Below are 15,138 nucleotides of genomic sequence, written 5' to 3' on the forward strand. Positions count from 1 at the left end.
TCCAGTACTCATTCAGAATATGCGCAATAGCGCCCCTAGCGTCCGACAGTGAAAACACGGAAACACGGAAAATTCCGTTATTGGCCTGGAAGCATCTTTAAATAACACAAAAAAATACTGCACTATTGACTTTAGACCAGGATTTTGTTGGTCAATGGTGCAGTCATTTTGTCTTGCTATCACCAGACCGACTAGTTGAATGACTCTGTACACAATTGGATAGTCCTTCAATCAATCAGACCACAAGAGGCGTGATCAACAGTCAACAACCCATCGTTTCTCTATCCGTCATCATGTTAAACCCGCCAATAGCGTCCCAGGTGGATAAGCCAGTCTATGATTGGTTCCCGCAAAAGTGTAATAGAACCAGTAGACATTAATGTACAGGTTTCCAGACTGCGTTGCAGGACGAAATCTAATTGCTGGCAGTTCAGGCTGGGTTTACCCAGTCTAGTAGTCATTTTCAGTTGCCTCAAAATAGCAACACACCAACAATGCACCTGAACACACCTCGTTTTCAGACCAGCATGCACATGGGCGAACAGATGGGCATGAGTGCGTTTTCCATTTAAACAATGTAGCACTGGATATGAAAATGATAACTGAGTCGGACTGAAACTAGCAAAAACACTTGCGTTTTTATCCAATAAGAAGAGATGTGCATAAGCTATGATGGACACACATTTACCAAATAAATACCTTGATGCGCAACAAACGCACGTGACTTTGCCTCAGCAGAGGAAGTGATTGGATAACTGAAACTAACCCGTGGACCAATTGCATCACACAACATCTCAACTAGTTTGATGAGTCTGAAATGCCTAAATTCCCTCCCAGAAGTGTCTCACGATTGCATTCCCAACACCTGGCATCTGAATGCAAGATAACATGATGGCGTTTATTTTCGTCTATGCGCTCTGAGGTGCAAGACATTTATGATGTAGGGATTTTTGTTGTTGTTGTTGTTGCAGCCACTTCCATTTTTATTAAACATATTTTGCGGCAATTCCCAAGGAAGTGATGACGTTCTCTTGAACAAATAGGATGAAAATGGTGCTTTATTCACAATTTTGCGTATTTATTTACAACTTTGGATGGAAACTTAGATACTGACCCAATGATCCGGGGTCAGCAATTAAGATATAATGAATATTATCAGCAAATAAAAAATTATGAATTTTCAGATTCAGAATATATCTTTTACAGAACCAGAATATGTGGCCTGCCATTACCACATTTGTAAGAGTGTGTGCTGAAACGTTGTCCAAGGTCTGGAAAATGTCAAAGCTCAGTGCTTTTTCCACACTATCTAATACCATATTGGAGAATATTTGAGGATAAACATACCCCTTTACCCCAAATTTATTTATTTCAATTTTAACGTTTTGAAAAGCAAAATGTGTAAATAAAGCTCAATAGCACAAGACTATTTGGTCTAGAAATTACGCCTAAAATTACTCATTCAGGGTTATTGATATATTTTACAATGGACCGTGTGGACATTGCCAACTGAACTGTGGAAATTGGGGCCTGTACATCAAAATAAGCTGTTTCAGAATGTTACACTCATGCATACTTCAGAGGTGACTGAGACTTTGCTCATGTGTGCAAGTCCACAAAAAAGAAAAGAAAAAATGCAAATGAGATTCTAATAAGAATGCGATGTAGCAAATGAAAAAATTGCCTTTGTTCTGGGTGTTTTATGTAGCCAAAAGCAATGTCAACGAAAGTTGATGTGTTGAAATTCTGAGAAGGCTGGTTTTCTGACGCAGTGCCACTGCCTCAAGCTCAGAGCAAAGAGAACAACAACAGCACGCCAGATTACGCATTGCTCCAGGTCAACTGCCGAGTGTTCTACATCTCATCATTATGAGTGGGTGTGATCAGCCTCACCAAAGGGCACAGGCACCCAGCCATGAAACTAATACTTCACAATTAGTGGGAGTGCCCCTTCCTAAAACAGCAGTAAGAGACTTTTAACTGCATATCATGATGCAGTTGATGTGTGTGAGTGTGTGTGGTTAAGGTGGGCTGTATGACTAAAATCTCATAGACTATCAATCAAAAGTTTGGAAAAATATAGATGTTTTTTGTTTTCATGATTCCTAATTAGTCAGGACCAATAATCATTTATACTATTGGCAAAATTAGCATATTCTAATTATTTCTGAAGGATCATGTGACACTCAAGACTGAAGTAATTGCTTCTGAAAATTAAGCTTTACCATTATTGAATGACATTTTACAAAATTTAGGTTCAGGAATGTGCTCCATTATTAAACTGGAACAGGCCCCACCCACAACTAGTAACAGAATCTGGAAAAAATGAAGAGACCACTTAACATAGATTTCTCAATGTTAAGTGGTCTCTTCATTTTTTCCAGAGCTGTATGGTATAATAAATGATATGTGGTATTTGTGGCTGAAACTTCACAGACACATAACACTTAGGGAACAATAAGACTTATATTACATCTTGTAAAAGAGGGCATATGTCATATGATAAAAGTCATATGATCTAGTTATTCTTGCATTAGGGGTTAACAGTATTCAGGAGTGCAATTAATTAAAGAACATTTACTAAAGTATAGTTTGCAGTTTCAACAGCAGAAACCAGCTTCAAGTCTCAAAAGTAGTTTATAGGCCACGCTCCCTCTCTCCCAGTCTCGTCATCCCGCATAACATACATACAATTGTCCCAACAGTGATACTGTTTTTAAGGTCTTTCTACATCATTACTGCAAGGTGGATGATTCTGATTGGCTCAGAGAAAATGCACAGCCATGGTAAATTCCCACACATGGTCAGTTAATCAGATGTGTCCATTGATCACGTGTTGAAGCTTTCACCCTGAAATTGGGCATGTAGTGACCTTCCAGGTCTGGAGCAGGCGGCAGCTTGCCCAGAACAACAAGTCCACCCGTCTCTTAGTATGTCCATTGTACACCTTTTCAACACTGATCTGTAACACAGAACATTGTGCACATACAGAGATACACAGTCTCTCCCAGGTTGGAGCTGATTAAGCTCCAGTTCTAACTAGAATGTTCCCCAAAACAAACTGAAAGAATGTGCTTTCTCTTAGTGAGAGTACAGAGAATAGTACAGGCAAAATTCATCTTGACTCTTTAGTGTTTCAGTAAAATGAAATATAAAATGAATAAAATATAATAAATGAAATAAAAGATAACTCCACATTTCATATCTGGAAGTCGGGCTAAGTGAGCAAACAATGTTCCTGCACTCCAGTCATGTTAGGGGTGTGTGACACCTCCAAAATCCAAACACACAGTCACTCCTCAGAGACCAAATACAAACTTTAGAAAACAAGAAACAATCAGAGGTTATACTAAAGCTACACTGTGTGATAATTTCCCCAATCTAGCGGTGAAAAGGTATATGACCATCCAGGGAATAATAGTTTCTGTTCCTCTCAATTCTGATTTCGTTTTAACTCCTACGGTGGCCGATTTAGTCCAAGATTAACATGGCAATCCCCCTCTTCCCCCTCTTCACCTCTTGGGTGTTAAAACGCGAAAGGCGAAGCTTGAATTTATGGGTATATCCCTCTTTGGCTGTGTTTTTAGCTAAGAATAAACTAAAAAAGTTACACAGTGTACTGTAGCTTTAAGTAAATCAACATAATAAAGGAGGATACATATTGATTAAGGCTTTGATTATTAATTTAATTTTGATATAAACAGTATTGAAGCGGCAGTGGATTTCAGAATCCCCCTTTCACTTGCAAGAAGTTCAAGCCCAAAATGAAAACAATTGAATAAGTCAAGCAAAACTACAAAAATGACATTACATGACTCTGACACTTAAAACAGTAACACATTATAAATATGCCTAGACAAGCTGCTTTTAAAGGCATATTACAGCAGAATCTTTACACATTACTTGACACATTGAACGCATGTTATATACGGTCACACTGGCCAGCCCTAGCGTGCGGTTATGTCTGAGTGCATGGATGAGAGCACCTTCTGTCAGTTAATGTGTGTCAAAGACATTTACCTCTGCCCTTCACAGTTCGCTCCCTCATCCATCTGTTTTTCATCTTGTGTCCTAGTGCTAAGGACTGATTATATTCTTTAACAAAGTGAGAGGCACACATAATGCACACTTCAGATTCCCCGCTGAGAATCATTATCTGAATCCCCATGATAATGCAAAAGGTCAGACGGATTCCAACAGACTGACACAACGCTCTGGTGGGTCACTAAATCGTCGACATTAATCTCTCTACTTTGTTGTCAACCATTGAGGCTTCTTTTGTACTGGTCTACAAAAGTGAATGCATTAAAAGCATATCTCTCTCTCTCTCTCTCAATCGCTCTCTCTCTCAATCGCTCTCTCTCTCTCTCTCTCCTCTCTCTCTCTCTCTCTCTCATTGAGACTATATGCCTTACTAATAACTGAAAGCATCTCTTTATTTGCAGCCATAATGGATGGGGTTGGTCTCTTGAAGCATCGAAAATCCATTTTGGTCCAAAAATATCAAAAACTACAACTTTATTCAGTATTGTCTCTCTCTACTGGGTTTGTATTCAATCCTCAAATAAAGATTCAAATGGTCATGAATCAGCATATTGGTTCATGATCAAATCGCGTGTATAACTGCCAAACTGCTGAAATCACGTGACATTGGCGATCCGACTCGTGAATCAATCCGCTGATTCATGGCCGTTTGAATCTTTATTTGAGGATTAAAAAACAAACCCGGAAGAGAAGACAATTAATGGACAATAAAATCTAGAACAAAAATTGTTAACCATTAACTGCATATTAAGATATCTGGGTTTAATTGAAACAAATTAAAATTAAAATGGATGATATATTGACAGAAAAATCTCATGTAATAGATGAAAAAACATTTTAAAAAGCTTATTTTATCACCCAACCTGCTACCTTTACTTTAGCAATGGAAAATTTGCCTTTTGACTTCTGTTGTGTATTCTTAAGCACTTTTACTGCCAAAAACGATGACTCAAAACAAATCAAATGCTTCACTTAATACCATACATTATGTTCTCTTCAAAAATATTTTACTCTCTGGGAGGTTGTCCTGATGTTTTAGAAATTGATGCTTGGTCTCTTGCCCTTTTGTGTTGCTGAAAACTCAGTATGAAAGCATTAATAGCCAACTGAAGACATAAATTGTAAGGACTAAAGTACATCACATCTATAAAAAGAAAAACACTGAGAAAAAAATTGCATCATAATTGTTGGTTCAGACTGAAAACAGATCTTTGTTTGAAAAAGTCAATGATGAATTCAATCGCATTGCAGATCTCAAAGTAAAAGGGTGTTATTTCACCAAGAAAAAGCACAGTGATTTTCTATAAATGATTTGCAAATACATTTTTATGTCCCTTTACATTTTATGCAATTTATATATGAACAGATTTATAGATTATTTACACAGAAATTAGTTGGCTCAAGTTTCATGATCAAGGCCTTGTTTGACTATAACCTTGGGTAAGATGTTAACAGACATCTGTTTATAATTGTAGATATGCATGTCTGCTGCTGATAGTGTGATTTCTGCAATCTATAAGATCATTGCAAATCACACTGTATGACATGGATCTAATAAACTTGGGGATGATCATGTATACTGTTTGAATTTTTGGTTGCAAGACACAACAATTTTTTTTTTAAATAAAATGCTGCGTGAGCTCAACCAGTCAGCATATTCAGCGGCCAAGTCCCACCCCCAAAAGTTCATGAACTTTGAAAAAGTACTACCTCGCAAGCAGGGCCTTTTTAAGGGAGAAATCTTTATCCAGAACTTCATAGACCCTGGTTCCACCCCAAAATCCCAAGTTCCTGGAGAAAGTTCTGGTAGTGGAAACGCGGCTTAATAAGTTACAATTAAAGTTAGTGAGTCCATGCTAATGTACAAACCTAAGTAATTAACTATTTTCACGTACAGTGTAGGTCAAAACCACACAAATTTCAGTATTAAATGTGAATTAATTTAATCTCAACCTGCGGTACATAAACAGTGTTGACCTGGATGTTGTCATCTGCGATCGTGACAACCGTAATACGTGGCTTCTCTTAATTGCATTGTGAGCTGTAATCCCTCGCTTCCAAATTAATCTTATTACCTACCATATTTATTGAAAAAAAATGTATATATCCCTACTCCATTATATATTTAAGTCCCATTTGAATGCTCCTCGACGAAAGGTGGAAAGGTCACACTGACAGCTGTCAGTTAGCAACTCTGTTTGTTTGTTTGTTTGTTTAGCAACAGTAAGGGGCAGTAAATCGCAGTATTGCAGGAAGTAAAAAAATTAATGAATGAAGTATGGTTCTTTACTAAGAATAGACAAGATTGTGAAAGGACTGTCAGTGCCAAGTAAAGCAGACAATGGATACTTAAAATGTTACAACTACACCGAAAACAACATGTCTACACCAGACGTGAACAACGCGGAAAAATGCAAATACAACCCATTATTAAATGGCACAAAATGGCACAACACGCCAAATTCCATTCAGAATAATTATGCCCCATTTGTGCTCACACAGCTTCTAATAGATTTGTATTAGAAGGCGTACAGTATCTACATCCACGGATTCATCGGTACAACGGTGGGTAATGAAGAGAGACCACAGTGTGTTGCGTGCAGCAAAAACTCCTGACAGTATGAAGCCAAACAAGTTAAGACACCACTTCATGACTTCACATCATGAACGCAGAGAGAAACCTATTGAAGTACGTATTAATTACAATGTTTCACATAAACATATCAAGCAAAGTCATATCTGAGAGTATCCTTATGTGGGTGCATGTAAGTGTGTTTGTGTGTGTGTGTGTGTGTGTGTTTGGGGGGGGGGGGGGTCCATTACACAGCTGCCTTGTTGTCCCCTATGATATAATGTTCACTAAAATTAATAAAATCAGGCAAAAAAAATGAGTGAAAGGAAGAAACAAGTGGATGTTCATTTGCAATAATGAACAATATTATTCAAAGCATCCAGAACTTAAAATCTTCAATAATTCAGCACTCTGCTCCCTTCTAATTCCATATTGATTTCTACGCTTTCTCTGTTAAAGAGATAAAAGGCCAGAATACATAATGAGAGCAGTGTTTCACTGTGTTCAAAAGCTAGTTCTGTTCACCTCTCAGTAACTTCCTTTACTTCAAATCGCTTAATTGGATTAAACAACCCAATGTGTCATCCCATCCAAGTTATGCCCAGTTTAAAGTGCCCCTATTATGGTTTTTCGAATATTACCTTTATGTAGTGTGTAATTTATTAGTGTAATGTAATAGGTCTGCAAAGTTTTAAAGATTAAAGTGCACGATAAATGGAGTTATTGAACTGCCTGAAATGACAATAAACTGTCAAGAAATCCAGTCTTATGGTGTTTACAAGTCAATGTTCAAAATTTTCACAAATTCACGTTTTTTTTGTGATTTACACAGAGACGAAAACTTTAGGCTCTCAAATTGATATGGTAAAACCATAGAGTGTAAAAAAAAATATGGACGTAGTGTCCGTGATGTCACCCATAGGATTCTGATAAGCCGTTCTGAAGCTTAAAGTAGCGACGAGCTGGCCGTTGCCATCTTGCCAGCTCGTCATCGCGCGTCATGCCCGGATAACAAAAAATTGGCAAAGAGGCGGGATGTGGGTGGAGCTTAGGTGACGCAATAGGTGTGTTCGACATCAGGCTTGTTCGACTTCACCTAGCGATGCGCAGACCGATCGGCGGCTGACTTGAAGCACTGCATGCCGGTTAGAAATGTTGTCCGACTTGAGACAGCGCCGACAGCACGTGACTGTGACGTATGTCAACAAAGTACCGCGAGAGCGATTCGAGAGCAGCCGGCTGATGCAGCCGCTGCAGATTCTCAAGGGGGACTGCAGGAGGATGCAAGAGCTCTGATGACGACACAGCTGATCCATGATTGGCCGATTCACCGCATGACAGCGAACACGTGCGTTTCGTGTTTATTCTAAAAACTTATGTCACGCTAATGCTCACAAATCATTTATTTATAACAGTAAAACCTCTTTTCATGTAGCTGCGATGTTATATCATCATGTTTATCAAACTAAAACTGATAAAAACCGTTGACAACACTTCATTGATAGTGTAGGTTTATATGTTGAACATTAATCTTGTCCAAATAGACGCTTTATTAAGCAGTACATAAAGTGTTAAATGAAAATGTAATTTGAAACATCTGTATATTTGAGAAATATTGCATTTATTTAACTTCAGCTGTGATAAAGTTTGCAAACGCAGTGCAAGCGTCACCACGGGAAGCAGAAAGTGTCCGACTTCACGTCTCCGTTTGCAGCTCCTCCCCGCCTGCACTCGGCTACTCTCGCCGATCGCATGCATCCAGCCGCAGCCGATGTCGAACACACCTATCGGCTGCGGCTGGATGGATGCGATCGGATCCGTCTCAAGACGGAAAAAAATTCTAACCGGCATACACTGCTTCAAGACAGCTGCTGATCGGTCTGCGCATCGCTGGGTGAAGTCGAACAAGCCTAATGACTATAGATGGCGGATAAATGGCTATCCACCTGTCACTCAAAGTAAACACGCCCTTATTTATGCAGAACTTTAAGGCTTTATATAACATAAACAAATGAGTTTCACCCCCTCACAGTAACAAAATTAGCCGTATAGAACAAAACCACAATTTGTACCAGGCTGTAAACATGTTTTTTATGTGGCAAGTCGAGGAATTGCATTTTAAATTACTTCCGTCTGGGCTTCAAGAGAGACCGCGGGAGGTTGCCGCTTGGGTAAAACTGACACTCATAACTGTTCGTTTCTCTGTATTTTGTTTCCAACATGCACTGCAAGCACTAGACCACACACAACAGACAGGAACATCTGACCAATCAGAGCAGAGTACACTCTTTAAAGGTTGGGTTTTAGAGACACCGAATCCTTTATCAAGCAGTTTCAGACACTGTTAGAAAAGAGGTTGTGCTGCAATATATGTTTTCCACCTTGAATGCATGTAAACCTATTATAGGAGTCCTCCAAAAACAATTTTAGTCGCTGTTAAAATGGCATAATAGGGGCATGTAAAAAATGTTAAGCTCTAATCTGGCCACCCAAGTTTACAGCATGATTTAAATCAGCTTCACCATTGTATAACAGGTCGTAAATACAACAACAGACTTGTGAGCTGTATGCTCCTCCTGTCTAAAATGAAGAAGAAGAAGAAGAAGAAGAAAAAAAACGCTCCTTCAAGATTGAATTAGTCTTTTTGATCTCTTAATCAATTTTGAAAGTGACGAATAAAGTTACAGAATTCTACTTTCACACTCAAAGAAAATCAGTCAGGTTGGTTGTGGGCAATTGGGTGTCGGTGAGAACATTAATTTGCTTCTGCGCTTATCACTATACATCCATGCTTTTGATCTGTGCTGCCACACAATATGCTCATAACACAAGCTGTAAGATGAATAATCTATAACTTCAGTAGACCTTAATGTGGCAGGTGATCTTGTTCAGCCTGGAGGATTTGTTCACAAGTAGAAATGTGTGTGGAGGTCTGTTGCAAGCCTATATAAATCATAACCTAGGGCAGAGTCAGAGCATTTGCATATAGGTAATGGAATATTCAAATGTGCCAGAGCACTCGTAGATGGAGCAGGTGAGTATGTAATGATGACACAAAACCCTGCAAGGAACAGAAGTGATTAATGAGGACTGAACGCAAGTCACACCAACCTTACGCGCACAGGCCAGAAAACTGGGTCAAACTCACAGGTTAACGCTCAGTCAAGCAGCGGAGCTGAGACTTCTGCGGTCTTCACGTTCCACAAGTGAGCGACGATAATGGCATCAATCGATGTCTACAGAGGGCATAAAAGAATATTTAAAAAAAATGAGAAGGTGGAAGATCAAAAGGAGAAAACCGTTTGCTGTGCAGGCGAGAGTAAAAACACTGAAAAAAATGACACTGAAAACCTTTTTGTCAATTAAATTGAACATAAACTGCTCTAAAGATTATTTTAATGTTTTTGAAAGAAATATATTATGCTGACTTAAGGCTGCATTAATTTGACAAAAAATACAATAAAATTATACAATAAGATTATAAATTTATTGTAACATTACAATAAGATTATTGCAATGTAAAATAACAGATTCCTATTTTAATTTATTTGAAAATGTAATTTTCCCGAGTTTTTGTAACCGAGATAGTATTTAATGAATAGAAACTTTAAAAGAACAAGACTTTTTTTAAATAGAAAATGTGTAACATTATAAACAGTCTTGGGAACGTATGCGTTACAAAAGTAATGTTACAGTAACGTTTTCCTTTTTGCTGTAACGCAGTTCCCTTTCGGGGAACTCGAGCTGCGTCGAAACGCTGTGAGAACGCCTCTGCGTTAATGCGTCGTGAAGCGCCTGTAGAACCATTCCATCGGAAAAAAGATCGATCGTCGGCGTGATGACGTCATCGACCGGAAGCTATAAAACGTCCGTGAAAACAAACAGGAACTAGCTTCTGTGCCTTCAGTAAGCGATCTGTGTGAACCTGTCTGTCTATTTGGTGTTTTTGTCTGTCTATTGAAAGAGTTTTTCCACCCTTTGTTAAATATTCCATATATTTACAAAAAAGAGAAAATAAATAGATAGAGAAATGGCGAGTGAAAGCAGTAACTTTAAGAGGTGTGTTCATCCCTGCCCACGCTACATCACGAGTGGGGATACACACTCTCTTTGTGTTGCCTGCTTGGGAGCGCAGCATGCCCAGGCAGCCCTCGAGGGGGCTGCTTGTGAGCACTGTGAGCGTATGCCACTGAGAACGCTGCGCTCCCGCCGGGCACTCTTCGAGGAGGGTGCCTCGGCTCGTGTTCCCCGCGGCTCTGGTCCCGCTGCTGCCGAGGCAGAGCGGAGGCTGCAGTCGTGGGGTTCACAATTGGATGTTGCGGAGGGGTTTGAGACGGGCGCTGCCTTATCTCTGCCCTCACCCGCTCCATCCAGCGGTTCGTCTCGGGGCTTGGAAGCACGCATTGCGGTTTCTTCCCCCCCGAGAGAGCCGCCGGTGCTCCAACTATCCAGCTCCGAGGAGGTGGACGTTGAGAGCATCGCGACTGAAGATTCGCCACTTCAGTCCCCTGCGAGTGATGAGCTCGTTGAGGTTCTAACGCGAGCCGTGGCCAGATTAAATATTGACTGGCCCGTAGAGAGATCTGAGGCAGGAAGGAGACGATCTAGTAAATTAGATGAAAGATTCCTGCCCGCTCGCGCTTCAGAACCTCAGCGGCGGGGCCTGCCATTCTTCCATGATTTGCACACCGAGGTGGCAACATCATGGAGGAGACCGGCATCATACCGTGTGTTCAGCCCTCAGACTTCGGTCTATAGCAACATCATGGGGCTGAAGCACTACGGTTATGGGGCGATGCCAAAGGTAGAAGAGACGCTTGCGAGTCATCTCTCGCCTTCCTCGGCATCGTCCCTAAAGGCCCCGACTTTGCCCACCAGACCATTGAAAACAACGTCGGCACTGGTGGGCAAAGCGTACTCGGCGGCAGGTCAGGCTGCTGCATGCCTACACACCATGGCAATTATGCAGGCTTATCAGGCTGACCTGCTCAGGGATCTAGATGGACGCGATGAAGTGGGGGGTGACGTCATAAATGAGCTTAGAACAGCAGCCGATCTAACTCTCCGGGCCACCAAAGAGACGGCCAGATGTGTTGGCCGCTCGATGGCAGCATTGGTGGCTACGGAGAGACATTTATGGCTTAACCCCACCGAAATCAAAGAGAGGGAGAAGAGCTTTCTGCTCGACGCGCCGCTGTCTCCTGGTGGCCTCTTCGGTGACGCAGTACACACTGTCGCCGAGAGGTTCCAGGAGTCAAAGAAACAAGCTGCGGCGCTAAAGCAGTTTCTCCCTCTCCGAGTCCAGGTCCCTGGGGCTGCCGCTGACATCAGGCAGCCCAAGCCGAGTACGAGCTCAGCTCACAGGGCACAACAAAAGCAGAGCGTCGCCGCTCGGGCTCCCCCTCAGCGCGGGGACGAGGGGCGGCGCTCTCAGGCGAGGCCTTCGAGGGGCAGGGCTGATCTGCGGACAGTCCTGATCGCCAAGAAGGCCTCGTCGAAGCGTTCCTGACGCCAGAAGCGTCAGGACGCTGAGGGTGGTTCCCCCCGTAGGGAAACGGTGTCTACCCCTGCCAACGGTACCCGTTTCCCTGCGGCACCCTCGGGGGGCCGCGCTGCCAACCCCGCCGCAATGCCGGGGCGCAGTCGGTCTCCGCGGGCCACCCGAGGGTGGTCCGCACCCCCTTCGGGGGGTCCCCGAGCAGTCAAGTCAGTCGTTCCCTGCCGGTCCGCCGCTTCAGGGCACTGCATTTGTTGCTCGAAGAACACCAGAGGCCAGCCTCGAGAGGCTGGTTCCCTTAGTAGATTTTCTAGACGAATGGAAACGTCTATCAAATATATCTCATTGGGTCCTGCAGATAGTAGAAAGGGGGTACGCCATTCAATTCAGAAGTCGGCCACCTCCTTTCTGCGGTGTCCTACCTACAGAGGTGGGCCCGGAGCAGGCTCTGGTAATGGCACAGGAAGTAGAGACACTCCTGCAAAAAGGGGCTATAGAGAGGGTTCCCCCTCCCAGCAGGGAGTCTGGCTTTTACAGCCGTTACTTCATCGTGCCGAAGAAGGATGGGGGCTTACGCCCGATATTAGATCTGCGGCTATTGAATCGCTCGGTGGCCAAGCTCAAATTCAAGATGCTTACACTCAGACAGATTGTAGCGCAGGTCAGATCGGAGGATTGGTTTGTCACCATAGACCTCAAAGATGCGTATTTTCATGTCTCCATCCTTCCACATCACAGGAAGTTCCTGAGGTTTGCCTTCGGGGGAGAGGCATACCAATATCGTGTACTTCCCTTCGGTCTAGCACTGTCACCCCGCACGTTCACCAAGTGTGTGGATGCAGCTCTGGCGCCGCTGCGTCTTCAGGGCATCCGCATACTGAACTACATCGACGACTGGCTGATTCTAGCGAATACAGAGCAGATGGCGGTTCAGCATCGAGATGCTGTTCTCGCCCATATGTCGAAGCTGGGGTTGAGGCTGAACGCCAAGAAGAGTGTGCTTTCTCCGGCTCAGAGAACCACTTTTCTAGGTGTGAACTGGGACTCGATAATTATGCGGGCGCAATTATCGCCAACACGCATAGCGTCGATCCTGGCAGCCGCCAAAGAACAGAAGCTAGGCCGAGCCGTCACTGTGAAACAGTTCCAGAAACTGTTAGGTCTCATGGCAGCAGCGTCCAACGTGATACCTCTTGGCCTACTGTACATGAGGCCACTGCAGTGGTGGCTCAAAACACAAGGGTTCTCCCCGAGGGGAAATCCGCTCCGCACAATCAAAGTCACGCGGCGATGCCTACGTGCTCTGGTCATGTGGAAAAACCCGGGGTTTTTATCTCAGGGTCCCGTGTTGGGGGCTCATGTTCGTCGCGTAACGCTAACGACAGACGCCTCCCTCACGGGCTGGGGGGCGACCATGAGTGGTCGCTCATCCCAGGGTCTATGGCAGGAACATCAGCGGCACTGGCACATAAATCGGCTAGAGATGCTCGCAGTGTTTCTTGCATTGAAACAGTTCCTGCCCGACCTCAGGGGCCACCACGTACTAGTCAGAACAGACAACACGTCCGTGGTGGCCTATATAAATCACCAGGGGGGTCTGAGGTCTCGTCCGTTGGACAAATTGGCACATCGGATCCTCCTGTGGGCCCAAGGGAAATTGCTGTCAATCAGGGCAGTATATATCCCGGGGGCCCTAAACCAGGAAGCAGACAGCCTGTCGAGACAGGGGCCGAGGCCCGGGGAATGGAGACTCCACCCAGAGGTGGTGGAGCTCCTATGGAAGGTTTATGGGAAAGCAGAGATAGACCTGTTCGCTTCGGCGGAGAACTCTCACTGCCCGCGTTGGTTTTCTCTGACCCATCCGGCCCCGCTGGGGCTGGATGCCATGGTATTGGAGTGGCCGAGGCTGCCTCTGTACGCCTTCCCCCCGATTGTCCTGCTTCCAGGAGTTCTGGAGAGGGTACGCCGGGACGGGGCCCAGGTACTTCTAGTGGCCCCGAACTGGCCGACCCGAGTATGGTTTTCGGACCTGATATCTCTCCTGGAAGGCTCTCCGATGGAGATTCCGACCAGGAGGGATCTACTCTCTCAGGCGGGCGGGAGATTCCTGCACCCACGCCCAGAGATGTGGAAACTGTGGGCCTGGCCTCTGAGGGGGCTAGGCTCATAGAGGAGGGTCTCTCGGCCGAGGTCGTAGAGACCATCCTTCACTCCAGAGCTCCGTCCACGAGGAAGCTGTACGCTTTGAAATGGAGACTTTTCTCAGCTTGGTGCAGAGAACGCCAGTGGGATCCAGTTAACTGCCCGGTTGGTACAGTGCTGGAGTTCCTGCAGGAGAGGTTCTCTGCAGGGTTGACCCCCTCCACACTTAAGGTGTACGTGGCGGCCTTGGGTGCTGTCCACGTCCCTTGCAGTGGAGTGTCTTTGGGAAGACACCCTCTAATTACACGCTTCCTTCGTGGCACATTAAGGTTGAGGCCAGTTATGCACTCGAGGGTCCCGGCATGGGACTTGGCCATTGTTTTGAGGGGCTTGTCCGGACCTCCGTTCGAACCTCTAGAGGAGGTTTCGGATAAGTTCCTCACCCTGAAAACTATCTTCCTTTTGGCCATTTCATCTCTTAAAAGGATATGAGATATTCAGTCCCTGTCAGTAGGGCCCTCATGTCTAGAGTTCGCGCCTGGGATGGTGAAAGCATTTCTGCATCCCAGGCCGGGTTATGTCCCCAAGGTTCCTACGAGCCCACGGGGCCCCATCACTCTACAAGCCTTCTGTCCTCCTCCATTCTTGACGTCAGACCAGGAAAGATTAAATCTGCTGTGTCCGGTGAGGGCACTGGATACTTATGTCCACAGAGCTGCCCTGTGGAGAAAAACTGAACAATTGTTTGTTTGCTTCGGACCCCCTAAGAAGGGGGCTCCTGTATCCAAGCAGAGGATGAGCAAGTGGGTGGTCGAGGCCATTTCACTTGCTTATGAAGCTACCGGGCAGCCATCTCCTTTGGCTGTCCGGGCACATTCAACCA

The 15,138-nt window shown here is 44.1% G+C and overlaps 1 protein-coding gene across 2 annotated transcripts in view; it reads right to left on the reverse strand.

The window, feature by feature from the left end:
* mgat4c (mgat4 family member C) overlaps window positions 1-9,852 on the reverse strand; it is a 209,790-nt gene extending 199,938 nt beyond the window's left edge. Inside the window, exon 1 of one of the 2 annotated variants that reach the window (XM_067420364.1) lies at window positions 9,765-9,852. The gene's annotated coding sequence lies outside the window, so the exon portion shown is untranslated. Of the gene's footprint in view, window positions 1-9,727 lie in introns of both variants that reach the window. The other variant, XM_067420363.1, reaches the window with a different exon arrangement.
* Between the last annotated feature and the right edge of the window lie 5,286 nt (window positions 9,853-15,138).

Source organism: Pseudorasbora parva, chromosome 16 (genome assembly GCF_024679245.1).
Source record: "Pseudorasbora parva isolate DD20220531a chromosome 16, ASM2467924v1, whole genome shotgun sequence".
Lineage (NCBI taxonomy): Eukaryota > Metazoa > Chordata > Actinopteri > Cypriniformes > Gobionidae > Pseudorasbora > Pseudorasbora parva.